Source organism: Pyxicephalus adspersus, chromosome 1, assembly GCF_032062135.1.
Source record: "Pyxicephalus adspersus chromosome 1, UCB_Pads_2.0, whole genome shotgun sequence".
In the NCBI taxonomy this organism is placed as follows: domain Eukaryota; kingdom Metazoa; phylum Chordata; class Amphibia; order Anura; family Pyxicephalidae; genus Pyxicephalus; species Pyxicephalus adspersus.
Genome location: NC_092858.1, coordinates 141,973,616 through 141,999,797, shown reverse-complemented (window position 1 = coordinate 141,999,797; position 26,182 = coordinate 141,973,616). Strand labels below are relative to the sequence as shown.

At 37.5% G+C, this 26,182-nt stretch overlaps 1 protein-coding gene across 2 annotated transcripts in view; it reads left to right on the top strand.

Annotated features, from left to right (window-relative positions):
* Positions 1-236: 236 nt before the first annotated feature.
* SH2B2 (SH2B adaptor protein 2) overlaps positions 237-26,182 on the top strand; it is a 55,735-nt gene continuing 29,789 nt past the window's right edge. The window contains exon 1 of one of the 2 annotated variants that reach the window (XM_072429610.1): positions 237-361. The gene's annotated coding sequence lies outside the window, so the exon portion shown is untranslated. Of the gene's footprint in view, positions 362-19,068; positions 21,371-26,182 lie in introns of those variants that run through there. The other variant, XM_072429619.1, reaches the window with a different exon arrangement.

The window sequence follows — 26,182 nt, the reverse complement described above, 5'->3', positions numbered from 1 at the left end:
TATTTTGTATCATTTCTAGCAATGCAATATCATTATAAAGAGAGCATGCCCCATCAGTTTTCCTGTATGAGATCTGTCTGGGTGTAGCAGTAAATCCCTATATGATCCCCATATGATGATCAGACTAACAAGCAGCAGCAGTGTCCCCATGTGAGGCTCCCATGCAGGCTGTGGCCCTTTATGAGTTGTGCAGTGATGTGGCCCCGCCCCCAGCTGTGGGGGTGTGGAAAACAAGAAAGGGATTTGTGTGATCTTGTTATTTCTCCATAGTGTGACATGGAATAGTGGACCATGCTGACTACAAAGCACGGGATTTAAATCCCCCTGCTCCTCCAGCTCCAGCAATGCTCCCCATCACACAGTAAGTGCTATTTCCAGCATGCTGGGCTGAGTGCTGTGACACCCAGCCTGTGCCCTTCTTATACAGACCAGCAGATTGTCAGAGGGAGGGATTGGAGGACAAGTGCACATCTCTAGATCTGCCTGATGTATGGAGGAGTCTTGCAGGGCTGTATGTAGGATGTGTGTGCTTCCATGGCTGTAATCTGCACACAGTAGCAGCTCCTCCTGTTTCTGCTCTTGCCATGGCAGTGCTTAGAGAAGGATCTGCCTTGTTCTTTCTCATGCTGCATGGAGAAGAAGTCCCTGAGCCTTGGGGCTGCAAGTTTGCCCAGGATCAGCTGGCCTTGCATTATTGATGGAGGCTCCAGCATGGAGCAGCTGCCAGTTCCAGGCAGATTTTGGTGTGCTGTGCCCCGCTGCTGGGCTCTGGGGGAGGATAATGCTCCCCTAGAACAGATATGATGTTTGCCAGTCACCATTCTTGGAAGAGATGTGTAAACAGCACAGTGGGGATTCTTTACATCGCCAGCATTGCACGATGATGGAAATGACTTCTGACTTCATCATAAATAATGTTATCGATTTGGGTGATCGATATTGTCTGTGTTTCTGATACAGAAATTGTATCACTAGCGCATGTGATTCTTTAATCAGGATTTGGGGAATTGCTGACTTTAAAACATTACTGCAAATTTAGGACTGTTTGCTTATTTTAATGCAGTGGTATAATGCACAGTTGTTTCTGTTTGCTTAGTTTTACATAAGGATTTGGGTCATTCTTTTAGTTTTGTAAAAATCTCATTTAAAAAAATTACTCACATTTTTGAAAATATAGATTTGGATCGAAGTTAGATTTGTAAGTTTATTGGTTTTAAAATTCAAGACAGCTGAATATACAGATTAAATGTACACTGCCTGGTCCCAAAAACTAACACAGTCTGATATTTTGTTGGCCTGCCTTAATATTTGATTATGGCATGCACCATGGTATGGATGATGGAAGAGTCAGACTGTTGCGTAAAGTCTTCTTTAACCCAAAGATTCTCAATGGGTTAGGGTCTGGATTTAAAGTTTAAACCTGGTGAGTCCTGGCATTGTATTCTTGCAATACGGCAGTGCCATCCATTGAAGGAAAAACCTGGTTATTCAGGTAGACACTGACCTTATTTTTGGGCACATATCGCTGAACCCAGACCTGACCAACTGAAGCTACCCCAGATAAAACCATTGCCTAATAGTAGCCTGGCAGTGTATTACCTGCAAAAGGTTTCTTTGTCCCATCATGTCCTGAGCTTTACATAGAAAGCCATTTCTGTCTGTGCTGAAGACCAGATTTGTTTCTTCTGCAGTTCAGTAACACTTCCAGGTCTTGTCCCTCCCCCTGCCTGTGAATGGATATTAAATGCAGCACATTAATGATGTCAATTCTCTGTCAATCATCTTTAAAAGCAGCAGATTGAAAATTTCATCTCTCTATCCTTTCCCTTTTATTAGCATTGCAGCACAAACATTTGATTTGTTGTGCTGTTCCCTTTTAGTTTGTCTGTACAGTGGAGTCCAATACCAAGTCATATTCAGGTGCTTGTATATACAGAATATATTGAAGGGTATATTAATGAATACAGAGCTTCATTAATATGTGTCTCTTTATATCTGCCTGGAGGTAAGCTGTACTGTTATCCCTGTAGAGGTCATTGATCCAAGCAGTAAATGGTATATTTATTGCCATGGGGTCTCTTTTGTGATTATAGGCAGTGAGCAGTACAATTTCCAGACTGACATTGGTATTTTATCATGTGTAGAAGTGCCGCATGGCAATGGGTAAGACTGCCTGTGGTTGCGATGGGGATTTAAAGAGCACGAAAATTGAACAAGAAGCAATTCCTACTTTAAATCACTTGGTTAGATCATTCCCCTGGTGGAGTACAGCTACCCACACCTAGGTGCAATGATGACATGAACATACCTGCTGGTACCACCCTAACATGCACCTTTATGGACTGCATAGGCACCACTAATAACCGCATCATCTTGGGGGATAATAGGAGAGTCTTGGGGGATCCAATCCAATGATCATTTTCCAATCCTGCTGTTATCAGTCACTCATTCATTGTATCATTTTAGAATCTTTTGAACGTAGCTAGAATGCAATTTGTTGTCGCCAAAGATAACCAAAGTGGGTTTTTATTTTATCATGCATATGGGCAGAATCAGAAGTGATTTGAATGCAGATTGACAACTTTGATAGAATGGCTGACTGCATTTGAAGTTCAACATTAAATTTTTCATCACCTTTCATTTTAATCACTCACTGACATCTTTCTGCTTTCATTGCTTTTATATCACCGTAGTGGGCCATCAGCACTTTTATTGCCCATTCACCTAAATAAACGTGAGAAATGGGCTACCAGATCCCACAGCCCAGTTGTAACTTTGTATTAAAAAATGGCTTTTTTTCTCACAATCTGTGCGTTTTGTTTTCATACTATAGGAAAATACTGTATGACAGCAAAGCCTTTATTTAGGTTCAGTTTGAAAACATCCCATTTTAAATTGAATTAATGGCTTCAGTAATTCCTTCTAACTCTGCAGGCCTGGATGAGTGGTCGTTTAAAGGTTTAATGTATTTATGATAATGACTGGAAGGAAAAGAACAGTCAGTCTGCACTCAGATCACCATACAGCCAGATGGGTCTCAGAGCTAATATTGTGCACAGCTGCTTGCTGTACTGTACATCATAAAAGCTTATCACCATTCCGGTATTGACTGCGGAAGTGGAAAACTAGTACCGGCTCTGCTCTTTAGCGGAATTACTTTTTTTATGCAAACCTCCTTCGATACTCATAAAGCCATTTTTTTACAAGTAGAAAGTATGTGCCTTCTATTTAGTCAATAAGATAAAATGATTTTGAGTAGTTTTGTCAAAATATTGACATTACTGCAATATATTTTAAAGCAGAGGCTTTATAAATATTTACAGCGCCCTTTCCTTTCATTACTCTTTAAAGCAAAATTAAAACAATTTTCCCATACAGGTGTAGTGATTGCTGGAACCATGTCTTTATATTTAGCTCACATATCTTGGGCTTAGGTCTCGTTCCCACTATAAAAATGTGCGTTGTCGTGTTATACCACAATGCATCTGCATGACTGTCTGTTGTAATGCTCACCCCATCCATTACAAAATATGGACAGATATGTGGGCAGCTGTGCCTTGAAAAATCAATGATGATGTCTTTGTGTATCCTATACTATGTAAATCCTAGTGAACCACACTGCACCACACATAGTGGGAACAAGGCCTGTACTGTTGCATCTGCCTGTTTGGTAAAAAGAGAGCAGAATATACCCAAGATCACCAATACTTTTATTCTCTTCCAAATTTCAATACAAATTGTACATATGATGGATTTTGTGGCAAGAATGTTGGTCAGACATTGACCAGTATTTTTTGTAATTAATTAATCATTGTATCAAAATTGATATTTCTGAAAAGAAATATTTAAAAATATATTCACCACACATACAGTATTATGTATGAGTTCCATGCAATTGCATTTCCTGAATTATTATTATTATTAATAATAACCAGGGTTTATTTAGCACCAAGATATTACGCAGCACTGTACATTAAAAAGGGGTTGTAAATGACAGACATACACAGACAGTGACATGGTTGTATATGTTTAGCAAATGCACTGTATAGGATGTAAAAAATTAATGTAAACATGGCCAATATGAAGCAATATTATTCAGTTCAATCAACATATAGCATACATGTAAACACATACTGTAAATAATGTATGAATTCCACGTACAGAGTCTTTATGAAGTATGTAGGGGATCCATACACACAGTCCATAGGGAATATAAAGTGTTTGGGACACATGTAATAACAGGTAGTATGTGCACAAAATGTGATCCCTAAACCAGGACCCACTGACCACAACATGGGCAGCACGTTGGCTCAGAAGTTAGCAGCGCTGGGTCCCAGGTTCAAATCACAGCCAGGAACATGGAGTTTGCAGGTTTTCCTTGTGTTTGTGAGGGTTTCCTCTAGGTGCTCCGGTTTCTTCCCCAAAATTATTTGGCACCCCAACCCCCCCCCAGATTAACCAGTTTATTCCCCAGTTTAACCTTAAACAGCTAGGTGATAAACATCTTAAAGCCATGGTGCCTAACCTGTGCTCTTTTGGTACTTATAGTGCATTCCCCAGGCCTTAGCAGCCAGTTGTGGGAATATGGATTTTTTAAAGGAAATGTAATGCCAGAGATATCTCCATCTCATGAAACATATCCTTAAGCTACGTACACACTTCCAATTATTATCGTTGGTAAACGAACGACGAACGATCCTGCACGATATCTGCGAACGATCGTATAGCACCGATCCTGTACATACAGATAACGACACGATCGTTCAAAGATATTGTACACACGATAGATGCGATCGTTTGAACGATACAGGAAGTTACGTGCACCACAGGAAGTGAGCGAATGTTCGTTCACCGCGCATGCTTAGACCATGGACGATCAATGAACGACCGTACACACGATAGATGGTCAACGATCGTCGTCCAATCTGATTCGCCGGTCGGGTCGTTCATTTCCTCGTTCGTCAGCGTCGTTGGTTACTTTTTTTACGAATGATTTTTGCCCAATCGATCGTTCGTCGTTCATTCGTCGTTTATTTCCAACGATAAAAATTGGAAGTGTGTACGCAGCTTTAGTCTTTAACAATCTCTGGCAGCATTTTCCAGGCTTTAACTACTGCTATACATAGGATCTGTTTATTGAATGACAGTACCTGACAAAACTAATTTTCTTCCTCATATTGTACCTACCCATCATTTACTTCCATTAATTCCTGATCCTGAAATTTGTAAGGATAGGATGACTGCCCTTTTTCTTTGGTCCTACTGGTGGTAAATATTCATGATGGGCAGCACGCTGGCTTAGTGGTTAGCACTCCGGCCTTTGCAGCGCTAGGTCCCAGATTCCCAGCCGGGACACTATCTGCATAAAGTTTGCAGGTTCTCCCCGTCTCTGCATGGGTTTCCTCCGGTTACTCTGGTTTCCTCCCACATCCCAAAAACATGCAGTAAGGTTAATTGGCTTCTCCCTAAAAAAAAAAAAAAAATTGACCTTCAACTACATTAATGACTATGGTAGGGACATTAGATTGTGAGCTCCTTTGAGGGACAGTTAGTGACACGACTATGAACTTTGTACAGCGCTGCGTAATATGATGGCGCTATATAAATACTGTGTAGTAATATTAATGATACCAGTGTATGGTGGCTGTGTTTATATTTTCTTATTCAATAAGGTCAAAAGTGAAAAATGCCACCGGTCGCTCATTTGTAGCCTCCTCAATACTCAATGTTTTTGCCCTGTGACTAACTAGCAATAAAAAAGTTGCCACCATAAATTAGGCATTAGTTTAGTCAGTACAGTTGGCTTATGACATTTTAGGTTAGAGAAAGTATCTGACTAATTACTAATAGGAAAGTCAATCAGAAAAAGTTACTAGAAAGTAATTCCAAAAGTGTATGTATGGCCAAACTTTTTTTTTATTTTCTGTTCAAGAGACACACTGCAAGAGTTTAGAGGAAATCTTCCAAGTCAATAGGAATTCCCCTTAAGTTAAGGATAATAAAACATTTCCAGTTTAATAAGATTTCCCCTTACACTGTGTCCTTGTTTTTATCACAGCTTGTAAAATGTTTCATTTCCTCTCACTTATTCTTGACAACTATTTATCTAGAGATACATTTTTAGGTGTTTGGGTAACACGGTGCCATCACCTCCTTCTGTTTATATTTATGATTAGTGGACAGAACAATCCTATTGGACTCATGTGAAGCATGTAGCGTTATTCCTCAAGTAGCAATCCTGATTTTATGTAACAGGACAAATGATGTAATTTCTGGAAAAATAGTTTGAGCCTCTATATTAGGATGGCATCATTTCTAAGTGTAAAAGAGAGACACAGAATTTTATCTATGAAAATATCCGTATATCAGTGTTTACATTTTCTCGATTGAACAGTTTTGGTTATACTATGTCTCCTAAATACATGAAGACTAATAACAGGATTCAGTGTAAACTTGATGTGAAACATTTCCTCAATTCTAAATACAACCACTGTTGTAATTGTGAACACATATACTTTGTCTAGGGTGACCGGGGTTAACAAAAATGTATTTATAATTTAGGATAACAGCTCTGCAAATATTTAGTGGGAGAGCCAAGCGTTCATTAAAATTGTTCCTTGTAGCTTGAAATCTAAACCTATAGAAAGCATGTTCTGTTTTCTGTTTGTAATGTGTACCAAGCGAGATTGGAATCGTGATAGCAACCTATTTTGACTTGTTTTTTACAACGTGATGGCTGTTTATGTTGAGGTTTGTTATTTCAGCCTGTACCAGATTTGTGAATTATTTTACATTGCATAGGGGAATTGATATAATGGTTTAAGTAATTGGATGTATTTAGAAAATGGAGTTGTGTTCCAAACATCCGTCCTTTTGACTGTCAGTAAAACAGCCTGTTTTATCTAATGTTGTATAATTAGTGTTGAGCACATATGCTTCGTGAATTTGTATTTACAGTCTCTTGGGGTCAACAACAGACTGGAGATTAAAAACACGAGCAGAGACTCTGACTGCAGCATGTAAAACAAAAACAATAATATATAGCATAGGGGTGACAGGCTTAACTGGTAAGGGCAGCTAAACTATGCTGGGGGCATGGATACCCAGGAACAGTCCAAACAGGTTTCCCTACACTTTTATTCAGCAAGGCAGCAACCAGCACAGATGCAGAAAGGTTTGTACTTTAGGTCCATAGCATAAATCAAAAAAACATAGCTCATCCTTTGAGCCAAGCACTGGTATTCCGGTATGCATTTCCCAATGAAATGTACAGTAAAGTGCCAACAAGGGTAACACGGTCTAGCGCATGCAGCATTACTGTTGTTAATCGCACCTTTCTTTTTGATCAGCAGTCGGCCTTTTCACACAGCAGCTGGCTACTTCAGCAGGGACTGCGAGATAAAGACCAGTGCATCAGTCAACTTATACTTGTGTTGTCAACCATGTGTTTTTTTATGGACAAATTGTAAAAAAAAAAAAAAAAAAGGCAACCTAAAAAGCTTCTGTAGGGTGTCCACGGTCCTTGATGAGCTCCTTTACTCCTTTAGAATGTTTCTTACCTCTGATTAGAACCTGTATCTTCTTTGTATTCCATAACTAGCTCCTGTAGTGTGTCTGCAGTCTGTGATGAGCTCCTATAACATAGTCAAAAGCTCTGATAAGAATATGTATTTTGTTTATAGCCCATGATTAGCTCCTGTAGAGTGTTCACAGTATCTGGCCATCTCCAGAAGCATGTCCCCAGTGCCCGATGAGCTCCTCCAACGTGTCTACAGTTCCCAATAAGCTTCTTTAGTGTGTCCGCAGCCCCAAGTGAACTCCAATAGCCAGTCCACGAACCCCAACTAGCACATGTAGCATGTTTGTAGTCTTTGACTAGCCCCTATAGCATGTAGGGCTACTTGGAGCATTTGTCATATTTCAGGTTGTCAATAAACAACATGCCCTGTAAGTAGATTTTTCATGTTTTGTCAGTGGGGGGGGGGGAAATGCCTTTGTACATGTGAGCCAGAGGTTGGAAACCTTGGAGCCCAAGTACAGTATAAAGGCCAATGCACAACTGAGACCAACCATGAGATGTGGCTACCAGGTAAGATGTGGACTTAGAAATGGAGGCTTTATGCTACTAAAAGCTTTACAAAGCTTCCAGGCCTCAGGATCTAGAACATAACTTAAACTGACCAGGCAGGTTTGTAATACAGAAGAGACAGGCAATGTATACCTCACTTGCCCCTGTTCTGTTCCAGGTGCCACCATCTTCTTTCTTTCTCTATTTCTGGCTTCAAAATTTGGCCATTTTGTTCAGCAAGGCCAGGGTGGCGTAGCTCTTGGGTATACCTACATCAACGCCGAGCTGCACATATTTTATTGCTGAAGAGACATCACCTGTCCCTTTCTGAAATTAGGCCTTGCCTGATTGCACATTTTTAAAATCAAGATTTCAAGATCTTAAGGTTCTGAAAGAAGAAGCTTGTATTCTTCATATCTGTCTTCAACCCTGGAGGCCCATGTGTAGTTATGAAACCTAGGTGACACATTTACATGATTCACAAATATATATACTATATATATTATATATGTGTGCGTGGGTGTCTGTATCTTTGGAAGGTCACACAGCTGCTATCTGGTAGATAATGTCCAGGTGCAATCTAAATTAAAAGCAAGATTGCAGAATATATTTCACAGTTTCAGTATGCTTTTTTTTTTTTTTTTAAATCGGTTCTGGGTCACTTGTTGTCTATAAATAACGTTACTGGAAAAAAAGGTTGCATTATATAAAACAAGGTCTCAAAGGGTCACAAAGCTGAAGCTTTGAAAGTTAACAGAACCAAGAAACAGACTAACCATACTCTCTCACAGGAAGAACATAGAAGGTAGTCTAGCACAACATATACCTGGAATTAGATCTTTACCTAATTGCAATTAAGTGACTCCCATCATATTCCCAGCTACTAAAGCTCAGTGTGGCTTTTTTTTTTAAGCTCTTATCTTCCTGCAAATTCAGACGTTCTGAAAATGTGCTCCTGGTTTCAGGGATTATTGGTTGACCAGGGGTAACCTGCCATTATATTATTCAGATAGCTCCTGTTTGTTGCAAAGTGTGTTAAGTTTTGGTGGGGAGGTGTTGCAAGAAGAAGCAGTTCAGACCATGACTCTTATGCCAATTGTACACATAGAGGTGCTTTCAGACAAGCAAATATTTTGCTAATAATATATTAGTGTGTATGTTTGTTTGTTTTATGTAAGTGCACAGTGTGGAGATACATGAAAAATAAACATATATAGTATTCAACACTCTGCTTGTTTTAGAATTTTTTGATTTAAAAACTCAAACCAGACAACTAGCATTTTCAGATGGAAATACGTCTTGGATTCCTCCAAAGGACTGCACCATGGCAGAGACCAACAAAACCTTATTTTTGCTTAATTAGTAGAGATATCTAGGGCACTGACTTATCATAATCAAATGACTAATTGTTCAGCCTTTGAAATTTTTCAGTTGTCTTTGCCACCTTGGGATATAGTCATACAATTATTACAAAATAATTAATTCTGTGGAACGATCTAGCATTATGTTGGGTCATCTTGTGGGTTGAGTCCAGCTACAATACATACACATTTTGCAAGTGTCTTCTGAGAACTAGGAGACTGCGCCTCAAGGCTTACAGTCTTCAGCCATTAAGTAGATTTAATTTCACAACTCAAGTGTAATGTCTATCAAGTCATCAACATAGATCATGTGCATGAGTCATTTGACAAATTAAATTACTGGCTTGGAAATTATAATTGTAATTGCTAATTAACATGTTACCATGAACAAGCCCATTTCTCAGTAGAGATTTGTAAGGTTTCTAATCTTCACCATGTACCTAAGATGTCATAATGGTTTGGAGGTCTAGAAATACCTTTTACAGACTCTAGTCCACAAAAAAAGAGCCGTTGATATTTTAAAAACTGGAACATAACTTTTTAATTCTAAAATGTGGTTGGAGGCAAAGCAAGTTGTATCCATCAGTTTCATCTTAATATGTATGAGAAATGATACGTTCTTTGGTCTTAGAATTAAAATTTTCAGTATTCAAATGGATATCTCGCAAGAATAAAGATATCATCTTAGAATTGAATGGTATTCATATAGTTCCTGTTAACATAAAATCAGTAACCTCTTTAGAATCTGGGAGTGAAGGATAATCCTGATTGAGACTGCAGAATTAGGTCAACTTGTGAACTGTACCAAAATTGCTAGATGCTTGTCTGGTATGCAAACCCAAGGGTCCCCAACTACAACCCCCAAACTAAACTAATCTGTCCCAACAGCATTGACCTTGGTGACCATTTTTATGTAGACCATCAGGTGTAGCATAGTGTGTAAGAACTGATGAAGCAGCTTTGAAAGCTGAAATGTCTTCAAAATTACTCACCAAATGTGAAATAAAGTCTCTTCTGTAGAGCACCCTTGAAATCATCTACTAGTATAGGAAAAAATTAGGCAATCAGGGTCCATGGATGCTCCAAGGTCCTCTTACCTATAGCGTACATATAGGAAGAAGATGGTGAAAGAGGGAAAAGGGATAATAGTGGTAAAAGAGGGCAGCCTTGCCGGGTACCTCTTTTTTTTAGCAATGTACAGTGAATGAAAGCTTATGTATTGAATAAATGCTTTAGGACAAGCATACAAAGAAGATACCCAAGGGTGAAAATGCTTTTTTGATATCTAAGCTATCTCTTCCTAGCTGTATACATTAGGTGCAGGATTCAACATTTATTATCTCCTGCCTGTCTGTTCGCCATAACACCTACTGGAACTAGCTAGATGCCTTAACTGAGGGGAGTTGCCAACACTGAAGCCAGCAATTTAGCATCCAGGTTATTGAAAGAAAGTTGCAGAAGTAGTATGAGTATCAGGCTTTGGAATCCTACAAATATCTGCATTAAGTATGGTGACCCCAGTTATCACCCTGTAGAACATCACTGAACACTTTCACTATATGAGGGATTAAGATATCTGCATACCTTTTTTGGTATAAGGTGGTTAAGCCTACTGGGCTGGGCCACTTACTAGTTTTTAGGGTTTTATTCGCTGTTTGTATCTCCAAGGCAAATATAGGGGCTTCTAATGTATCCAAGGGGCTGTAGAGATGGAAGGTAATGAAAGTGAAGTAAAAAAAGAGGTCACTGAGTGCAGGAAAATGATCACGGATACAAGTGATGGAGTTTGGTATGGAAGATGTGAAGGATTTTAGTGGGATCACTAGTGTTGGACCATCAATCTTCAGCCAGAAGCGTTTAAACTGTTTATCTGGTCTCCTCAACTGGTTGGCCATGAGAGTATGAGCTTTATTACCATAAATATGGAATAATATATATATATAAGTCTAAGGATGCAGTACATATATTTAGTTTTAGAAAAGTTGAGTTTTAGAAAGCTTCCAGTCTAGATTTTTACTCAGGGATGCAGTGAACTGTGTACTCAAGGTGGAATATTCTGATTCCTAAGAGTGAATTTTTCAACAGGGTGTTTCCTAAATTGAAATGCCCCCTGTATTAACCCACTGCGTATACCCGCCTTGTGTGCACACTATTGAGTCTCTTCTAAATAGTCTGGTTGCTGTTTAAAGGCAAAGTGTTCAGAAAGAACATTCAGGATCTTGATTGCTCAATAAAGAATCTTTTTTTGTCCAAAAAGTTGGTGATCTTGAAAAATGGGATGGGAACACTGTTAAAAAGTGTCATGGTCTGATCAGGGGATCACCTAAAGTTAATAAACTATTTTATGATCCGGTGACACTATGTAAAGTATAGCAATGTTGACTATAGCTGGTTGGGTATATTTCGAGAACTGATAATGTGGCAATAAATAATTCTGGCAAACATTTTCCATAAATAGTAGAATTTGCATTTTACCCATTGCTTAATGTGTTTACTTCCCTTTATCCATCTGATCTGAGTTCATTATGGTTATCATGTTAGAAGGAGTTTTAAAATCAAGCTTCTCCATTTTTTTATGAGAATTTGCTGACAATAATTTTCCACTTCCTTTAGGCATTTTCTTGAATATATGCTTTGTTTCAAGGTTTTTACTGTGAGTGAAATGGTTTTTTTTTTATCCTTGTTTAGTTTTATTATACATTGAGATACAATTTGCATAGCTAAAGTAAAAGAATATCAAAATGATAAATGCAAAGCTTGATCACCTGGACTGAAATCTTATACAGGAAAGGAACTGATATACATGACTTTTGGTAAAGTGTTTATTGTATGTTGAAACAAAGAGGCGCGGAACTCTAAACCTTTACTTACTAAAATAAGTGCATGAAAACCACTATACAGTTATGGATCGGAGGTGTGTTAAAGCCAACAAGCACAGGAAGTGGTCAGTATTTGAATATTGGATCACATAATATTTGGGGTTCCTACAATGCTCTATAAGGAATACAGCCATCATAACATGCCTTCTTTTCAGCATGATCAGCTTTTGATATTGCTTGACGTAGGCTACAGGCACCTATGAGTCAGAAACCATGTGAGCATGGTGCTTGGGTTTTATGAGGTTATATTAGGCAGTGTCATACAAGAGGTACCCTTTCCATTAATATATGAATGGCACATACTTTTTTGATTTAAAAGTAATTTATTGTCCTATTTCCTATTTAGCTCTGGAAACAAAAGGGTCATATATTGCAGTTTATCACCTACTGGCTGCATTCTTTTCCCATTTTTCCTTTAATTCCATCTAAACACATTACCTGTCCTACCGTGACATTGCTCACTGTACTTGTATTTATAGAAAGCAAGTTTTACAGCCTAGGGCAGGAAGTGTGTAGGGAATACATACCATAGGGGGAAATTTTCTGTAGATCAGAGAGGTAAACTAGAAAGGGATGATAATGGCACAGCAGAGGCGCTGTGTTGTCAGCTGACACCATAAGTAACAATCTAATTTTATTCCTGGCAGGATCTTCTGATATTATTTGCACTTGTTGAACCAATACAACACAATACTTTCAATTGTATATTTAAAGCTCCACTTCTAGGCTTCTTTCCTGTACTTAAATGACTTACTCTGATTTTTTTGCATGCTGTGAGCTTGTACACCATTTGGTTAGGATGGAAGTCATGAAATTTGGTAGGTGTCCATAGCAAACTTAACTTTAGCATTTTTGACGAGCTTGGTGTTTTTGCTTTGTTTTTTGTACTTAAAGCATTATTATTATTAAGGGCCGTCCTATTGATTAGCCTGAATGTTTATGTAAAGTCAAATTTTGTTTTGGGGAAATGGGAGTTGTGTGGGAATAAACCTTCTGTCGAGCAATCTGCTTCTGACCTCACTGGGAAGATTCACTCCCTTTATTTGTCACTAAGAGAAAGTGAAGGCGAAATTCAACATTTTGAGTTATCAGAGAAATAGATAACGGAAGTCCAGTTCTGGGGACTTGCTTGCACTTTAGAGATATTTTCTGGTGCATTTTTAGGCTGGCAGAGATCTTAGTTTTGTATAGAGCAGAAAAAGAATAATACAATTTTTGGCAGAACATAAATTTTAACTAGTTTTTGAACTGTTGAATTTGCTTTTTTGTTTATGCTACTTTTTAGAAATATTCATTGCTAAGCTTAAGTAATGTCGGTGTTTTTCCCTGGGTGTGAACTGCCTGCATTATTTCATGCTTATTACAAACTTTCAGTTCCACTTCTTTCATGGTCAATTGGTTAAAATAAGAATCTATTCCTTTCATCAAACCAGGCGTGAAAAAAAGAACACATGTAAAGACAAAATACCATTGTATTTTATATCCTGTTAAGTGGTCTGTAGCGTATGTTAACCATTACAATGAACTGGTTTTCTTTGTCACCTTTTGGTTTAATAAATATTGTTGTCTGGTGCTATCAATCAGTATTTACTTTATCATTCTATTATCTCTCTTCTTTTATGAACTACAGAATACTTGTTTTCATTTTTGTGGATATGAGGAATGTAGTAATGTTCTCCGGTTCTTGTTCTACACTGATAACATCAGCTCCATTCCTTGGGGCTGGGGAGCGGAGAATCAGTGGCTTATTGCTCCATTCAATCCATGTGAATGTAGAAACTCTTTATATTTTAACCATATTTAGGCCCTTGAGGGGGCATGTGTTGTCTTGTGTTGGCAGTGGGTTTTATCCTTCAAAGTGGAAAAGGAATTGCATGGCTAGTCACATAAGTAAGCCGTGTCCACCGCAACCACAAATGGAACCACGTGCAAACACTTGCACAAGGTGGCTTCCAGTTGCTCCTATACAGTTCACAAAAAGTTGTTGGAAGTTTGGTTGACCATGCAGTACAGTGCTGCAGTACCACATGTCTGAATGGGGGCTAAAAATCTTGGCCTGGTTGTGGTTCTTGGAGACTAGATTTTTAAAAGAACAATCGCTACACTCAACATGGCAAGTCAAGATTTCTTATGATATCAATTACCCACAGTGCAGATTGATTTATGGTGTACACATACATTCCATTCATTGCCCAATTGTGCCAAGGATCATCTGATATCAATGATTTTATGTGCTGTCCCTTCAAAAAGAAAGAATAACTGCAATTGGAGATGGGTTGTTGGAACTAACCACAAGGATCATTGATCATTTTCAAATTTTGCTGTTTTTTGCTTTTGTATAGTATTGTATTTAGACCATAAAGTGAGTAAAGCCAAATTCTGGGTTCTCAACTGCCCTGACCCCAATCCCAAATAGTATTTTTTCATGTATTACATACCTTTTCTAGATGTCTTAAAGTTGGTCATGTGATGTACCAGATCCCTTTACTTTTCGGTTTTCTCCAGCAGTGGGTTCTACTTGATGATAAAGATAAGGATAGTTCCAATGCCATTATTTGCAATAATACACTGTATATGCACAGTGACACCTTCATGGGGGCTCTATGACCCACCTCACTCGCAACTAAGTCCTCCGTCTTCTAGGACATGTGGTGGCGAACAGGTATAGTGGGGGTAAGTTCCAGGTGTGCAACCAAAGCAGTTGTTTTTCAACCTAAGGAGGGCTTAATACAATAATTAATTAATAAAACAATTAAGCTTTAAAATGCAAATAAAAAAGCAAAGTGTTCTAAAATGTTTAGCAAATCCGCAATTCAAACTTTCTAGTTTTTGTATGTTTAAAATTCTATTTAAAGCTACATTTTGAGTGTTTAGTGGAACAAATCATTAAATCACTTATAAGCAAATGTTGATGTACACTCTATCTTAAGAATATTAGCCATCACTCTTTGCATAAATAAACCAAGTTATGAGTCATGGGCTTTAAATAATAGCAGCTTTGTCCCTGATTCCGAACGTTTAAAAATAACTCCGAAGATATATTACCGAAACACATATGATTCTTAAGATAGCCTGTCCTATACTGTTACCCAGAGATGTACATCTCCCACCAGGAGATACTTATCTATATACTGTTATACACGTATACATGGAGAAATCTATTGCCCAGACTGGATTAGTGTAATATAAACAACCTGATCAGGGATATCCATGTTATTTTTATAATAATTTATACATTATAATGGTTAATAGGAGTAGTAAGAATACTTCCCCAGCTTTCAGCATACCTGCCAGACTCTGGATAATATCCCTATATTTCTGCATTCCTATTTTCCATTAGTACAATACAACCTGCTCTACACTGAAATTAAAAAAAAAAATAAGTCTCATTTTAATATTCATTCTCCTTTCCAAATTTTAAAAAATGTTTAGATGTTATATGATCTTAAATAAAAAGCCTAGAGGAATGATTTTTGGGCAGTCCCAAATCATTGACTCTGCCTGAACTTTAATTCTGCTATGTACCCAGTAAGCTGGTGCCATGTGTATTTATTGTTACTAAATTGCCTATCCTGGAATAGGACAGATTACGAAGACATGAATGATGAAAGCCTTAAACATGCTTCTGTTTTGCCAAAACACACAACCTAAGATGGCTATAATGGTGACCAATAAACCATTATTAGATTAGACTCAAATTTTCCAAATACTGATCATTAATCAATTGCAATCTAATGATATGCTTGTTCTAATTTCAAACAGTGAGAGATTTTTACACAATGATGGTTATATTGTATAATAATTTTATAATAATAATAAGTGTGTATGTCAAACTTTATATATTTGATGTATCTTATCTATAAGGCTACCTACACACATGCAAAAATTGTTGTTGGAATGGATCTTTAACAATCCTTTCCAACACAAATGACTGCACAATGCATTAATGGAGAGGGGAGAGGAAGAACAACGGAGTGGAACACCACTGCACGCTCTCCCCTTTACTTTCATTGTTCGTCATCCGTTTGTTGGGATGACTGATGACAAGGGCTGTACACGCAAGCTTCTCGTCCGATATCGACCCTGAACCGATTATCGGACGAGAACCATTGCACGTGTGTCTGTAGCCTAAGCCTATGTTGTTTGTTAATCTGTCCCTATCTCGGAGACTGTTCAATCCCTCCTTCCCAGAACCAAAGCCTAGATATATGTAAAGCCATTGAAAGGCAATTGTATAACTGCATTTTTTGCCCATCCTCAGACTAATCAAACTTCACCAGGTATGGCAGCAACATTGGTTTCAAGTCTTTATTCAGTTTTACATTTGTCGTGTACAGGTAGAGGATAATTTTTGGTACATTAAGTATGCTGGATCTCTTCATTCAGTCAGCCAGCAGAGATTAGGAACAATTGAATGCTTGCACTGCCTAATTATCAGTTAGGATGCTGAGATCAGTCATGCTGCGGGGGAAAATCTGGCAAGTGCAGTTAGTAAGTGTGCATTTAGTGATTTGTGTGGTTGATCCAGTAGCAGTGTCTATGTAAAATATTGCTGAAGCCATGTTCATTATCACTGTCGGTGAGGAATGTGAATTTCTACACATCCAGTATCTATCATTCATGGGGCCCACCTTTCTTTAAGTGTTATGTTACTTTAACACATCATATATGGGATTGTTTTGGCCCCCTGAGACCTGGTTGTTTCTTGCGGCTCATTAAAAAATGTTAATTGACCTGTAAATCAAATGAAAAATCAAACAAAATATTGCATTTTAGAATATCGTTTATTGCACCAAATTGCTATGATCCTAAACTAAAATTCAGCTGCTAAAAATTTTAAAATTATAAATAGGGGTTGGGTTTTGGTCCAAAAAAAAAAAAGAAATAAAGAATGTAGCAGCTCTTTGCGGCAACCTTATTATAAAAAGCTAAAATCTTTTTTTGGGCTTAATAAAATAATACAAATAGTTCAAACTTGGAAAATACACACATTCATAAAAATATGTAATTCTGACAATTTTAGGCAGAATTATGAAGCAATAGTGTTCTAGTATATGTTCTCACATGTAGTTTGATCTCATACTTAGTAGGTCAAAATATATACTATATAGTTAGTCTCTCCCGACGCGTTTTGCCCTAGTGGGCTTCTTTAGGGGACAATTGGACCGTGGTATATTAACGCAAAGGTAAAAGCAATAGAAGATCAAAAAATTGGATTCACATCATATGCCGAATCAATAATGATGGAGATTGGCAGATTGTATATGCTTTGGACGGTATATTGGTATATATATTGGTAATTACTTTTGTTTGTTGATCTTGATGAAATCTAGGATAAAGGTCCTAAGAGGTGTACCTAGGATAAAGGACCTTAATGATATGAACTAATTTATATATGGTGTGGCAATGTAGATCATTTGAAACAAATTTCTAAAGTAAATAGAAGGCACCAGAATTTTCAAATAGACCTTAAGCTAGGGTAAGTCCTGGGCAACACCATGCTTCTTGTAAAGAAGTCCAGGCGAGATACTTACCTAGGTACAGGCATACTTACCTGGCTTGGAAATTCCCTCAGTAACTCTCAGTGTATCACTAAGGGATTGATCACTCCTTGACTGACTAGGCGTTGGTTATCTTCAAACTGCTGTAATAAATTTTTTATAGTTGGCAAATGGACATTAGTGGACCTAATATATCTAAAAAGTTTTTAGTATTTCCCCTTAAAACTCTGTCAATAAAATAACCCACAAATAATAGCTGCAGGTATAAAGTGTAGGCACATTCTCCCTGCACATACCTGCTGTTTCTCTACCTGGCCAGGTCCTGATTGGTGCCGACAGAAGAAGCTCCAACATATCTGGGCATGGTTAGACATTTTCACTTAGCCCCATACCTGCCAGTTCCTGTTGATCCATTATTAGGCAGAATCACTGACCAATAGGAATGTGCAATAGCCCAGAAGGTTGCAGCAAAGCTTTGTATCAGGTACTGCCAAGGCTGTGGCTTTCAGAATGGCCCGTGACTTGGTTGGGGCAGTGATGCTGTTGCTGGTTGCCCAAGGTTCCTGTAGACTTTATCCATATCTAAACATTTTTAAGGCATATTCTATTAAAAGCCCTAATAAATACTAAACAGGCATTTGCTGGAAAGTGATACAAGCAGAACTAATTAAGAAGCAATTCTCCAGGCCGATAAAGATGTTAGATTTGTTGTAAAAGTAAACATAGATTAATCTTGGTAATAATTTTTCTTCGTAAATTACACCTTTAGTAACATGTTAAAATGTATGTTCACCCAAAATGTATTTTCCATCATGTCTCACGGTATGTATGCATTTATTTCATGCAAATCGTTTTATGGTTACACTGTTGAGTTTCACTTACCATACCAGGCACATGGCACAGGCACACTTCCCTTATCGGGCTCAATGCACATTCCTTTACAGTGGTCCCCCAGCCCCTTTTAGCCGGGTGCAACACCTGGCACTTTTCAGTACCCACACAGCTATTTTTGGAAGGTTTCTGAGGAGCTGGGTCACAATACAGGGGCTGTCACCCACCTGCAGTTTCTTCCCACCCAGCTTAAAGAAAACTGGGTTGAACATTGGTTTATTTGTCTGTAAGGCTGCCTATTAGATCTGCAGATTACATGCTCACACCCGGCAGTCAGACAAATAACTGAAGGAGTGTACCTGGCAGGCTGACAACCCTGCTGCTAATGCATTGTGCCGTGACTTAGAGTTGTCAGCCTGAAACAGGAAATGCTTTTACTGGCAAATCTTGCTGGCAAGAATCAACAGATACAAAATTAATGGATTGTTTCAGAAAACTGTATTAAATGAGGCATTATGCCAAATATAATGAACTATAGATTAGATTTACAGAATCTTTCAATATTTGTTTGACATTTGTGCAGCCTACCTGGCATTATTATCATCATAAAGCTCTTGGACACTTCCAGGCCATGAGGACTAATTGATTTTTATACAAAACACAGTTCCTTTCATTCACCATAGCCAGAGAAAGCCTGGTATTGGTAAGCCAATTAAATCTGGCTATCCCATCAATCTCTGTTACTAATTGGCACTCCTAAGCTCCTGTTTGGCAGAAAATGTCTCTTCCAGGAATAACAGCCATTGATACAATTGATTGCCAACATTAAAAGCAGACAATATTATCTGATTATATTCTATGTCTGTTAAAGAGGAATTGAACTCTGGAAGCTGTGCCTAATAAAAAATCAAGATGGAGGAATAGTTACCTGGTATGCCTGTGGTCTCCTTGCAGCTGATCCTTCCCTGGTTTACCATGCCTTATACTGCACTGTGTGTCTACTTATGGAGATGACCATCTAAGTATAGGTCTGACTTTGCTTCCGTGTCAGAGATTCTAGCAAGAAGAACTGAACATTAGCAAATCTCACTCCAAATCTTTCAATGGTCGTGATAGTCTCGGGCAATAATCTAGTTTTTCTACAGTGGTCTCCTGAAGTCATTCATCAATCAGGAGGATTGCTGAATGACCATGTGGGGACTATTGCTGTACTTTCCTATAGAGGAGTGTACAGTGGCGTGCCACTTGTACAGAAGTCATTTGCTCATCTCATGTTGTTACAGGGAGCTTACAAGTCAGAGGCAGCAATTCCTTAGATCTTACACTGCACCTATACAGCTAGGAGACTGTGGAACCAAGAATTCCTAGGCACACTCACAAACTAGGAATTGTACAGCTGTTTTTCTGGGGAATTCCAAACAGTCAATGGTCTTGTTTAAGAACAAATAACGTTTCTACATTTTTCCTTACACTTTTTCCTTTCAGTTCCTTGTGTTCCAGGGGCAAGAAAAAAGAAAAATCCACACGCATGATACAGACAACAATAAAATATGACGGGAATTTGAAATATGTTTACTAGAAAAAATTGGGGCTTTGCAGTTTAAATCTTTTGCCATACTGTTATTTAATATACAAAATTGTAGTTAGCAATCACTGCTTAGGCATTTACTTGTACCAATCTAGTTTGGGAAGGCATTAAAGGACTAATTGCTCTAAAAACACAAACAATACGTTTAAATGCATACAGTTACATTTTCTATTTTATTTGCAAATGTAAGGTAGGACATAACTGTATATATAGAAGTTCAGTGTTCTGTACAATGTTAGAAATAGGAATGTGAATATAATATGACTTCATTAATACCTCCTAGGGGTTACTATAAGTATGTTTTGTTGAAAGTTTTTAACAATTTTTACTCTACACAGTAATTTAGCTTTCCACATTATTCTTTTCTGTAGAAGTATTCTGTAGAAATCTACATACCTACACCCCTAAGTTTCAGTATAAATCATTATTGCAGAGGGTTTAATATTGGTTATCCTAACTTAATAAACTTTTTGGGGAGTAACCTAAGTTTCTGGTCCTCTACTCCCTGATGCTATTGCTAGCAAGGATTTTTTTTTATTACATAGCAGTCATGGCTGCTAAATCCAGCTGATTCTGCTTAAAATAACACTGGAAGATAGTGTGCAAGTGTCATAGAATAAATACAATGTAACAATGTTTTATTTCATATGTCTTTTTCCTTCTTGCTATGTCACCTGATCTTGCATCGCGCAGGTGCGAGATTGGGTGACGTAGCCTGCTGTAAAGGGGTGGAAAAGAAGCTATTGCACCTAAAAAGAAGATTTTTCTATAAAAACATTGAGTTGAGGTCCGGTTTAATACAACTTTAACAGTGTAAAAAACAAAAAAAAACAAAAAACACTATATTACTATTTACCTCATTACCCTTTAGTCAACTCAAAATGATTTGTGTTTTTACTCAATATTACAATAATTCACAGTTCTGCATGATGATGTGGCTAAAACATTACATTTTAAAACACCGATCAAAATATAATTGTTAAGAAATGTGTTCAAAGATTAGAGGTTAATATAAATATTGCTGAAAGTATCACTCTATTAACTTGATCCTTATTGTCGCCAACTAGGAGGTCCCCTGCACTGGTACCTGGTGGCCCTCAGATTAGCTAAATGCAGGCCTGGAGTTTCTAACCTCTGCTTCGGTGGGTGTGAATCCTTGAGTTCCTTTTTTTTTTCATTTATGGATAAACATTTTTGGATAAGGGTTTACCAAATTATATATATCCTGACAGATGTTCCACAAATTCCCGTCCCTCAGTCCTTGGTCTTCCTTTTCTTTCATACCCCTTTTTTTCTTTCCTGCTTTTAGTTCTACATGGCTACTTTTCATTTATCTTTATTCCTTGCCTAGTTTATCTACAATTGGGATTTGGTATGGATCCCCTGTTGAAATAGTGAAATACGACTTTTACTCTTTCTTGGACATTGCTCATGGCATAGCTCTAAGGGACTTTGAATCTCTTGTATTTACAAGACTTAACTTGTGCTATTCCCTTTGTCCTGCACCAGTGTTGTAATATTTGTAACGCTTTAATACAATCTCTTTTTCATGAATATATTGCTTTTCTCTATACTGCTTTTACTTGTAAAATTGAATAAAAATAATAGAATAGAAAATACCACCAAAATGTATGCCGAAAAATAATCCATGTATGTATTGTATTATCCAGGTCATTGTATAGCTAGTAGTAGTTAATTACATTGAACTGGACTTGTTCTTGTAATGTTGAAGATATTTTGCAGCTTTCTAAATCACTTGATCAGTTCTACTAATGAAGTGACTTTGAAAACTATAAAACAATATTGAACCATTCAAACAATTTGGTGAATGGTGGGTCAATTTAGTGTTAGACTGTAAGAGGGCTGAGAAAGGTTTTTGCTCTGGTCAAGTTTACTTTGAATAGAGAACATTGGAAAAAGAATAAAAAGGCATAGCCTAAATGGGAAGTTATGGATATTGGTTAGCTGGATGACAGGGGTATGGTGGTAAGATGGCTTTTCACAGATAAACAGACAAGAAGGGCCCCTGTTGGGTATAGCATTTGTATAAAAGTACTTAATATTTGTATTATTGCTTAGCTTGTTGATTGTGCTATATTTTGTAAGTAAAAAGGAATGTTTGGAGTGTAGAACTACTGAATATTATATCATTGCTTCCTTTTTTAGGTTTACATGCTCAATAATCCAAGTAAAGATCAAGCAGGTCCTCTATTGATCCAGTAAAGCTCAGTGTGTATTTGGGGTGTTACTCTCTCATTTGATTTTTTTCATGATGAAAAAGGATAAAACTTTTTTCCCCAGCATTACTTTTATTTTGCATTTTATATGAAGACCTTTTAACACAAGTCGGCAAATAAACTTGCTGAATAGACGATATTTACCATTGTATTTTGACTGATTTCTTAAAGAGTGCCTTATGTCAAAAGGATCAGGTTCCTTGATCAAAAAGCCTATTGGTTGCTATAGGTATTTGCTTATCTTTTGCCTCCGTTTTTTAAAATCAGTCCCCCAGAGTTGGTCAAATTGACCCATGGAAGGAAATACTTGGCTTGGCTTTTAGGGTAATTATTGCTTTCGTACATTAGATATATAATTATAACCTTGTTAACCTTATAGGGGCAGAAAATAATGCATACACTATAAATTATAAATGTTGTTTTCTAAGAAAATCAATAAAAAGATATTAATCTCCTTCTAGATCAGTCAGCAAAGACAGGAGATTAGCAATTCAAGCTAGCAGAATAGCGACAGTGTGGAAAAATAGCTTGAACGAGGTGTCTTGTCTAAAAGCCGAGGAATGTACAACTGTGAATTTTTACGGTTTGCTACATACATTTGAAAACCAGATGATTACCACAAGACGGGAACATACTGGAGCAGTTCTGTGTTGGGGGCTGTTAAGTTGCATTGCTAGGGGCCACTGATGAGACTCCAGCATGTGCATTGCAGTAAACATTGAATAAAAGATGAGCACACAGATTTCATGCCAGCATCAAACTAGAGTGCAGACCACAGAAGATTCTAAGCCCCCAGAGAAGCGTTTACAGGCCGGAGTCATTTCAGGCTGCTTCTAATGCATGTTTACTGTCCACAAGAAGGAACACACAAGAGGACAAGCTGTCATGAAAAGGACACTATTCCCAGTGGAAGAAAGTCTGAACTACCCATACAAAAAAAAGTTATAAATTAAAACTAACAGGAAAAATATATTAAAAGAAAATTTAGTTTGTAGAATTTGTACACTAAATCCAGTGAATAGCCATGCATAGGTAAAAGCAGGATTGATAAAAAATGGTCAAGATGATTGCTAAACCTAAAAATGAAAAAAAGCAAAATCGGGCTGATGGGGCGATTTACAAGCAGTATCAATAAGTGGTGGAGAATACCTGTTTTATTAGGCACACTGCACTAATCCATCAAACATCTTCAGCCAGTGAGAAGGTCAGTTATTTGTGACCATATTACACCAAATATTGAAAGAACAATAGATGCCAGATTACATTATCCATCATTCCTGCATTACAGTAGAAATAATATGTCTTCAAGAGGAGACGGAACTTAGTAAAAGTTGGGAAGTTGTAAGACCTCAGACTGTTAACATGAATCTTTAACACCAATTGGCCTTGTGGCCATGGAAAATAAGTAGAGAAATTTAATCCCTTTCCAGGGGGAAGAATGGAGGAATGGCAGAATCCTTTTGGACAAAGACAAGAAAAATTGTTATAGTCCAGTAAGCTCAGGTCATCCATTTCCAAATTTACTAAATTCCAGTGGCAGAGAATACATGATTTCACCAAAAAAGTTTTGGTAGGGTTGCATAATTTGTTCTAGCAGTTAAGTTAGGTCCGAGCAGAACCATGAGAAATATAACTAAATATACTGTATAGTTAACTGTTTTTACATGCATCTGCCCTATTAGTGTTCGATCATACAGCACCTTGTATCTGTGAAACCTAAAATAATGTTCCTGAAAAATAAGGATAAATTGTTGCAGATTAGGAAGATTCCCATGTATGACTTTAAATTATACTTATTATTATTAATTATTTTAAATTATCATTTTTAAGCAGAGGATTTCATTCCGATATGTTTTACTCCAGCTGTAGGTGAGGGGCGCTTCCCCGGTCTATTCATTCTTCTCACAATAAACTACAATCTGGAACTTCTTTTAATTGTCAGAGAGTTTGTTGTATATGCTGTATTTATTTCTGCACAGCAGCTCTGCTTGCATGCAAGAAAAAAATGCTTGCAAGAAAAAAATAAATCTTGCCGCCTTGTATTGTTACAGCTCCTGAAGTTTTATTCGTGGAAATGTTCCCTGGACTCATTATGGAAGTAGTTCTTACTTTAGTATTCTGATCTTGCATAAAACAATTTCCTTTTCCTAATCTTGAACTGCAACTAATCAACATTAACCTACTAATTTGAGGAACATTTTGCAACAGCTGAAAAGTACAAAGATGAAATATAATAGTCCATGTTCTAGCCAATATTCCTGATGTCCATGTAACACTGGAGAACAACTGCTGTATTAAAGTGTAAGATAGAGCCAAATAAGTGAAGGTTATGCATTAAATCGGAGGACCAACTGGAAAATGGTTGTATATATCCAGAAACCTTGTCATTTAGGTGTAAAATATTGCCGTGTGTGGGAGCTATAGACACACATGATGTAAATCCAAACTAAATAAAGTTTAATTTGCCTAGCATTATGTATCTTAAGGAATTGATCTTCTTTTTAATTAAGTAGTTATTACATTTTCCCTCTTTTGCTGTTGATTGCCTACAGTCAGGCCTTTGGAGCCGCTTGCTACATGCATGCACTTCAGGTATGATCCAGTGGTTGCATGCCAAAACTTAGGGTGCATTCTGTACTGATAATGACAACATTTGGACAAATTTTTTTTTAACATAAATTATTTGTAGTGATTTGTTGACTGAGTGATAATGTAGAAACATAACTAAAAGTCAGAATGAGCATTAATACTCTTTATTATATTTATGGGACTGGTTATTCTTATCTTTCCTGTACAACTTGGGAATTGATGGTCTGGGGACCTAAGGCCCACAGAAACATAGCTTTCCTTGCACAGTTTTTTAAGGCAGTAGGGTCACTAGAGGGCTAGCTGGCTGTCCTGTGACCCTTTATGGCACCAGACACCTATTTGGCAGGTATGTTACTTATGCCAACCATAATTTATTTCCATTCTCCAGTAGGCCAATCGGACCCCGGACAGGTATCTGGGATGTCAACAGTTCAGTGACTTTAAAAAATAGTAGGGAAAAGATGAGGATTACAGCAAAGAGAGCTTCCACTTCTGGTGGATTGATGAACAACAAAGTGTGGAAGACTGCTGAACTTAGTTTTGGAGAAAAGCACATCTGGGTGCTTCTCCTTCCCTCTCCATAGAACTGAATAGCGCTTTGTGTACCGTGCTCATTTGTTCTCCTTTCACTGGAGATAATCATGGAAGATTGTTTTCAGGGGCAATATTTCTGACATCTGTCTGGGGCTTAAGGCTTGCCATATATGAATAGATTTCTCCATTTGATTAAGCAGTCAAGTGATTGATTATAAATTGATTCTTCATTTCTGAATTTCACCCATCAATATCATTTGATAATTAAATAATTAGAAATACCTTTATCGGTCACGGGGGACAATTTCCACCCATCATCAAAGTATCAAATGGGTTTTGAGTCCTTGGTTAAGGGAAATATGGAGCATGCTCACATAAGCCTATAGTTCATTAAGAGATTGATACAGTAAACTATTCACATTCCAAACTATTACAAAGTATCAATGCTAAAGAATTGATTGCGGTTTGTGGTGGTATGTTTGATTGTACAATGATTTTAAATCCATGGTCAACATTGATATCAAACAACCCGATTAAATTAAAAATCAATCAAATTAACGTTGACTCGTGTATAATTGGCTTTAGATTAAAAGC